At 40.5% G+C, this 8,237-nt stretch overlaps 1 protein-coding gene across 3 annotated transcripts in view; it reads right to left on the bottom strand.

Moving 5' to 3' along the window:
- Positions 1 to 7,424, bottom strand: part of LOC148895035 (sodium-dependent phosphate transport protein 2B-like) — a 22,267-nt gene extending 14,843 nt beyond the window's left edge. For all 3 annotated transcript variants that reach the window (XM_089001203.1, XM_089001205.1, XM_089001204.1), the window contains exon 1: positions 7,297 to 7,424. The gene's annotated coding sequence lies outside the window, so the exon portion shown is untranslated. The remainder of the gene's footprint in view (positions 1 to 7,296) is intronic.
- Between the last annotated feature and the right edge of the window lie 813 nt (positions 7,425 to 8,237).

Genomic DNA, 8,237 nt, shown 5'->3' with positions numbered 1-8,237 from the left:
CGGTCAGGGGCGATCCTTCAGTGACGTCATGTCAGGACTCGTCACCAACTCAAAAACGTCCGGAATATTCAGCGCGAGTCTTAAAAGGTCAAATATAGCTATATGCGCTGGTATCTTTGTCAAATACGCTGAGTAGAAGTCATTTGAAGCCATTTTACAAAGGTTGTCCTTTAATATGGCTCTCCGGGGAAGACGGTGAGGGTGGATACATTTCCCCACTTTTATAAGGCCGCTGCCGCCACCGACGACCCGCCGTCTGCGTTCAAAAAGTTTGTGCAACGCTGCCACGGATCAGCGCTCAACGATCCAAAGTTACATAAACAATCTCCAAAAAAAAAAAAAAAAAAAAATGTGGTCCTTTGGTGTGGCCCATCTGTTTTGGATACGGCCTTCCGATTGGGGCTCATTTGAGGTCATTCGCTGCTCCAGGTTCCATTTGAAGGATTTCCTCTCAAATGGCAGCTTCAAACCAAAATGGCCGCCTCCTGTTTTATTTCGGGTTTGGGGTTCTCGAGACTGTTCTTGACAGGGCAGACATGTGCTCCCAGTTTTACGTTGCCTTGAGAAACGGGTGTCTTTTTTTTTAGATTACAAAATATGAAATGGCTGCTTTAAAATCAAGATGGCCGACTTGCTGTTGAATTGTGGTCACGGGTCATTGATTTTCATGCCGTATACTGTTTTGTTTTATATTTTATCTCATTTTATTATTTTATCTCAGTTTCTTTTATCTCATTTTCTTTTAGGATTTATCGTATTATTGTATTATTTTATTTTATCCTATTTTAGTTGATTATTTTATTTTATTGTTTTATTATTTTATTCTATTTTATTTTACTTTTTATCTTATGATATTATTTTATTTGATCTCATTTAATTATTTTACCTAATTTTATTATTTTATCTGATTTTATTAATTTATTTTATTATTTTATTGTATTTTATTGTTCACTTTCCTGCCTACGATAAACAAATGACTTACCGACTAATGAATGTCATTTTTTTTTTCCAACGTGATTTTGAATATGTACAAACATATTGACGAGAACAAAAAAAAAAACCAGAAATTACCTAATTAAGACGTTTCAATGTTGGCTCAAAGCAAGCGTCTTGTACATCAATGCGCGTTTGAAAAAAAAAAAGCTATCCCATTTCAAGACGGTAACATTTTATGGCTTTCATACGTTTCAAGCAGCTGGCAAAATGTGTCCAATTAAATGAAGCCTTCATAAGCTCTCCCGCGTTGCACTTAAAAAAAAGCATTTTATTGGCTATTTAAAAAAAAAAGTAAATCCATATCAAGATTTCCATGGAGACATTATGCTGGTGGAAGGTGTTAAATCACGTCTTCCAAAAAAAAAAAAAAAAAAAAAAAAGGAATGGTGAAGCGGAATAAAAGATGGATGACGCGCCAGCAGCCTCTGTGGAGTTTGGCCCCCGACGTTCTCTGCCAATTAGACCTTGGCAACATAAATCACACGCGAGTAGCGCCTAAACGCACACTCCGCTCCCACAAAAAAACATCCATCTTTTTTTGTTGTTTATTTGTGAATTATGCTTTTAAGTAACTCTAATAGATAGAAAGCTAGCTAGATAGCAAATAAATAGCTAATACATAGCCAGATAGCCAACAGCTAGCCAGCTAGACAGTTTACAGCCAGTCAGCTAGACAACTAATAGCTAGCTAGCTAATGGATAGCAAATAAATGGGGAATAGATAGCCAGATAGCCAAAAGCTAGCCAGCTAACAGCCAGCCCGCTAGACAACTAATAGCTAGCTAGCTAATGGATAGCAAATAAATGGTGAATAGATAGCCAGATAGCCAACAGCTATCCAGGTAACGGCCAGCCAGCTAGACAGCTAATAGCTAGCCAGTTAGCTAATGGATAGCTAATAAATGGCTAATAGGTAGCCAGATAGCCAACAGTTAGCCAAGTAACAGCCAGCCAGCTAGACAGCTAATAGCAAGCCAGATATCTAATGGATAGCTAACAAATAGCTAATAGATAGCCAACAGCTAGCCAGCGAACAGAAGAGATTGCCTCACATCTCCTGTACCACGTACTGTAAATCCGCTTCATTTCCAAGCCCCGATCGTTTTGCAGTTTCAAGGTTTTTATCATGACATTTCTTTTAACCAGTCAACGGGATTTTGCGCAACAGGCTCTATTTTTGCAGACAGCCACAGGTGCGCTTGGTGTAAAAACTGGCACGTCTTCATTTTCGTGTGTCTGTGTGTGTAAGGGCTGCGAGGGGGTGCAGGGAGTGGGTTTTACAGCGTCTTGGAATTTGGCAAAACGCCTCGCAAGGCCGTTTTCCATTACACGCCCTCGCTCTATCTCACATTTTGGTGTCGGAAAGTAAATGTGACTTTAGCCTGGCTGAAATCAGGTCTGAGTTGTAGTGCGGGGGGTGAAACGCGATTATACAGCGGGGGGTGTCAAATTCATTTTTATGCCGCGGGTGGGCCACATTGTACTTCTGGTTTCCTCTCGGGAGCCTGTTATGAATTTGGGGAAGCCATTAGCATGTTTATTCACTTCTACATATTAAAGCTAAACTAGTTTTCAAAATTGAAGTCAAGGATAATGACTGTTTGGACTTTGGCAAGCGTCATGAAATTTCATAAACTGGATTTGCTGCCGCAGGCCGAATAAAATGATGTGGCGGGCCAGATTTGGCCCCCGGGCCTTGACTTTGACACCTATATTATAAGGGATGAGCCAGATAGCTGAATAGAGAGAGAGCTAGATAACTCTCTCGCGAGCTAGCTCGCTAGCTACTTAGATCAATAGCTTGAGCGTGGAATTTTGTAGCCCCCGGGCCTTGATTTTGACACCTGTGAATTAAAGGTACGAGTGATGTTCATTGATCCATTTCGTGCGTTTTTTTATGTTGACTTCACGTAGTTTTTGTATGGAGAACATGAGTTTTTCTCTCTGTAAAATGCAAAATTTTCGGTGACTTGAACCAATTGATCAGCATTGTTATTTTTTTTAAGATTATCCACCATGTAAGCTAGCGCAACTCACCTGCACTGAATTTAAATGGCCTAAAGGGGATGTGATTCAATAAGCCAGGAATCAAGTAGGCTGTGCTCACCCCCACAACGGCGCAACGATTGTTTCTACCTATGAAAAGATCAAAACGAAGCTAAACTTCACCCATAAAGGCAGTGAGATTGTACCTTGGGCTACATTTGCATGATGTTAATGGTAGCATTAAGCTAGTATATGGTTTAGTTAAATATATTAACAGAATACATTGAGTTGCACTATTCGGAAAGACAGCAGTTTCAACGTAGAAAGGAAAAAACAACATTACCAGAGGTCTGACCAGTGCTTTATCGGCACCCTGACAAGAAAAACCAAAACCTGAACAAATTCAGGAATGGCGCTTTACGTTATAGTTTCAAATCCCGAATACATTTGTGAATGGCGGCGAATGAGATAAAATGTCAGTCCGCTATTGTCTTTTACTCAACGGGCGGTTGCGGGGGGGAGGGAGGGTGCAACTGTAAACCAATATTTCAGCTAGATACATTCCGGTTCTCCAGAGTCTTGTTCCGGACCAGGAATAATGGCGGCTTTATTTTTCAAGAGGCGGATCAAAAGTGAAATATATATTAAAATCTTCAGCAGTCTTTGATGTCTGTGGCGATTCCAACAAAGCATCCAAGATGGTAATTGTGGCTGATAGATGAAGGAAACTCGACTCCCCAAAAGGCGTGGCCCCCCGCTGGGGCCTCGCTGCCCCTCGCCAACCTCATCTTTTATGACGGCTTCTCTGTTTAACGATCAAACCTCAACACCTCGGCCACCTGCTGGACACTTCACATTCTACGGGTACAACGCTCCACCAACACCCCCTTCGACCCCCTTTGACCCCTCACTTCCTCCCTTAATAGAAACCTCATTGGGAGAATTAAAAACAGTTTAGTCTTGCGTCATAAAGTACGTCAACAATGAGGATGCTCATTGATAGCGTTTTTGTGGACGTGGTTGATTTTGTTTGGAAATCGAAGCAGTGCGCAGCTCTTCCAGATGGATGTGAATAGTATAAAATTTTTATACGTACACTATGTTTAAAGGACAACCGACACCATTTTTTTGGTTCCTAACTGACATCAGAAAAACGTTTTAGAGCATCTAAAATAGCCAAAACACGCAGACTGATATTTTTAGTCAAATGCAAAACACCAAGAAAAATGACTTCAAGTGTTCCAAAACTACTTCAAAAATGACCCCGGAGATGCCGAGTTTCAGAAAGTTCGCCTTGCTCTAGTATCAAAACAATGGCTTCAGATTGGGAGAAGATGCTTTCTTGTTACTCATCCAGTTTTGAATAGGATTCAAATAGTTGTGAAGAGGAAAGCATACATGTTTGCCATCGATTAAAGGAGTCCCCCCGTATCAATTCGAGCCGTCAATGACACCAATGTAGCGTCCCAGAAAATGTACAAGATGGCGCCCAAGCTCCGTTGGAAATGGGCTGATTTGTCTGCTGGGAATTTGTGTCAACTACTATCAAATAGTAGTCTTGGTGCAACACATCAATAACGTGATGGTGAATCGTTGTGTGTCGCAGCCAATTGCGGTAACACTCATAAAGAAGGTGTAAGTTTACTAACGTGAATGAATGTCAGTCTACCGTACTAGCTAGCTAACGAGGTCGAGCTAGCGAGCTCTCTTTCTATTCAGCTATTTGGCTAATCCTTTACATGACAGGTGTCAAAGTCAGAGGCCTAAGACCATAATACAGTCTTTTAGCCTACTTTTGCGCAATTATTTTTTCAACCCAACCAAATATGTGTGGGAAAATGTTTTCCATCAAATTGTTTTACGCTGAGGTGCGGTGTTTGACAATTGATGTCTCGCAACATTCCAAAAAAAGGTCACCTGTGAGCGAAATGAATCAAGATTTGTGCTTTTGGGCTCCATTCTGCATCCAATTTCTCGGCGTATTTAAAAGGTTGCGTCTGGAAACATCTGGCTAGTGTGAGCTGAAATTGGAGCGAACAGATCTGCCATTTTGGCGGCGTTTTGGCAACATCAAAAAGCAAATGGACATCATTTGGCTTCAATGGCGACTTTGTGATGGCTAATGGCCCCCAAAATGGCCTGTCGACTCCCATTAGACGGCTCGACGCCTAACGCCAACTGAGCGGAACCAGCCGGGCTCGAACCACCCTGCCTTTTCGGAACGGTAAAAGGGATGAGCTACCTCGTTAGTCAGCCCCTCCACCCTACGATTTCATAATCCATTTCATTTCTAAGCGCCTTTCAAAACTCTCAAGCTCACTTTACAGTCACTGGATCTGTTTTTCTGACAGCTAACGAGCGAGCTAATAGATATCTATCAGATAGCCAGCTTGATAGCCAACAAATAGCTAACGGATAGCCAGCCAACTAGCTAGCTAATCTTAGCGAAAGTAAATAGATGGTTTGAAAGGGGAGTAAAAGAAGCTATTTTCATAATAGGTGAGGTTCAATTTGGATTGTTCCTACAACTGACTTCTTAGGCAACATAGGCTTAGCTTAGTTATGCTGATGAGGTTATACGAATTTAGTTTGCTGACTTAGCCTCTTGGATAAGAAGCCAAATGTCCGTACAGATGAAGGTTGAAGAAACCTTCTCATCAATGGACCACTCCCGTACGACTGAGAGCTTACACAGATGTATAGCTAGCTAATAGACATCTAATGGATAGCCAGCCACATAGCCAACAGATATCTAATAGGTAGCTAGCTAGATAGCCATAGTAGTGACAGACAGATGAAGACGATCCCCCTATCCCGCCCTGCGCCTGCTTTTGAATTGAATCCATGCTACATACTAACCCCCCCCCCCCACCAATCCCCCATGTGTTGTCATTGAGGATTATTGCCAAGATGAAATGGGGGAGAGCGCATGTCAACAAAGCAAACGTCAAAGCTCCACTTCCACTCCCAACATCTCGCTTCTGGTTTTGGTCCATTTAAATCAGTTCCAGAGGGGGGGGGGGTGGTGGTGGTGGTGTTGCGACACGGGAATGAGCGCTTAGCATTGCGACGTGCCAACGACAAAGTTCACTCACAAGTTGAACGGTGCTTCGGCGCTTCCGTCGGAGGCCGAGTCATCGCTGCCAAAAAAAGTACAGTGAGACCTCGGTTTACGAACCTCTTGGCTTACAAACTTTTCGGTTTACGAACGTTACATTTATGAAAATTTTACCTTGGCAGATGAACTATTTTTCGGGATACACACGGAGCTGCCACAATGAGTGTTGTGTCATTCACGAACGAGCCCGTTCTCCTAACAAGAAAATGGCAGCCGGCTTGTTTTTGTCCTATTCCCCGCCCCCAGTTCTTTATTTATTCAGGTATTTGTGTTTTTCTTTATTTATTAGTAGTTTTCGTTTATTTATCGTATTTATTTATTCTGTGTGTATTTATTTATTTACTTATTGATTAATTTATTTATCTATGTATTTATTAGTATTATTTATTCATTTATTTATTTATTTATTTATTTATTTATTATTTCGAAGTTATCATTTATTTCTTTATTTATTTATTTATGCATTCATTTATTTAGTTGTTTATTTATTCATTTGTTCATTCCTTTATTCATTTGTGCATTTATTTATTTATCCATTTATCAATATATTTATTTATTTATCGATGTATTTATGGATGTCTTTGTTTTTTTATTTGTTTATTCTTTCATGTATTCATTTATTTATTTTTTTATGTATTCATTTGTTTATTCATTTATTCATTTGTGAATTTATTTATTGATGTATCTATTTATGCATTTATATATGTATCTATGTATCCATTTATTTATTCAAGTATTTATTTATACATGTATTTATTTATTTATTTATTCATCAGTTTATTTATTGACGTAATTGTGGATTTTATTTTGCTTTTCATCATTTTACTTCCAACTGATTTCAATGGTTGACGTAAGCCTAATTGTGCACATGCTTGATGGGCTTGACGTGTGGATGCTTTCTGATCCTCTCCATCACTCACTCGCTCGCCGCCGCCATCTTGTAGCATCTACTGAGCAAAGCAGTTTTTGAGGTGCTACATTGCATGAGTGAAAATGAAGTACGATGGCTACATTTTGAGCAGCACCGACTGCCCGCGTGTGCTTAAAAGCGTGTGCAAAGACAGAGGCCTCATTATGCGGCTGCTTGACCTTGCGCAGCGAGCCCGCTGGCCGGCTCCGGCTTCTGCGTGGCAGACTTTGACCGCATTTTTTTCGATGGCGTTTGCATGAAATGAGAAATAAATAGGTGTGTTTACCTGTCAGGAGGGGGTCCGCAGGGGTCGGAAGACTGTGAGCGCGCCCACTGTGGCGTCGTCGTGATTTGGACGTGTTTGCCTAAAGCATTCGGTTACGGGTCCAGACGTGGCTTTCATGAAGACGTTTGGGGGGTGATGCCGGGATGTCATGAAAATAGAAAGCAGAAATAGAAAATGAGATGCTGGTTCCACAAAGTTGCTGTGAAATTGGCTGGAAAGCTGAACTACAGTCAATTTGATTGAATGAAAAAAAAAAACCAGAGAAATGAAAATTTTAGTCAGAAAAATATGGTAGATATTACATGGAAAAAAATGACGTTTTATATTGCTCAAGCAAAAAGTTGAATTTCTTAAATTCTGGAAAATTAAGTCAAAAATTTCAGAAAAATGTACAAAAAAATAGATATCGTATATATATTTTTGAACATTTATATATATATATATATATATATTTATTTATTTTCATTTTTTGCGGGGGGAAACGTTGCACATATTAAATTTGAACACTTTTGATGGGTTGCAAAAAATTATTTTTTAGAATTTTGAGTTGAAAAAAAACATGACAAGAATACCATTGGACATTTGTGAATTATATCAGAATAAAACTATTTCAAACAATGCAATTGCGTAATACTTTAGTGGTGCTCCTTCCTTCTAGATGTATCCCCCCCCACCCCGAGGGGGGGGGGCGCTTGACCCCGCGAAAGGCCGTGGCGATGCGGCCCGCCAATTTGCAGGTGCCGTCAAGCGCTAGCACGACTTGAACTCAAGTTGCTCAATGGCCCCATTGTGAACCCGACACTTCAACAAACAAACACCAGGAAGCCACGCTCTTAAAACGCCTCACATTTCCCAACCCCGCCAAAATAAAACTTTCAGCGTGAAAACTGCATATCATTCTTCTGCCCGTCTCCAAAACATCAGCTTTATCGACAGCAAGA

Source organism: Hippocampus bargibanti, linkage group LG07 (assembly GCF_051943395.1).
Source record: "Hippocampus bargibanti isolate YZ-2025 linkage group LG07, ASM5194339v1, whole genome shotgun sequence".
Lineage (NCBI taxonomy): Eukaryota > Metazoa > Chordata > Actinopteri > Syngnathiformes > Syngnathidae > Hippocampus > Hippocampus bargibanti.
Note: the sequence above shows the minus strand (reverse complement) of the source record. Positions and strands in the feature narration are given on the sequence as shown.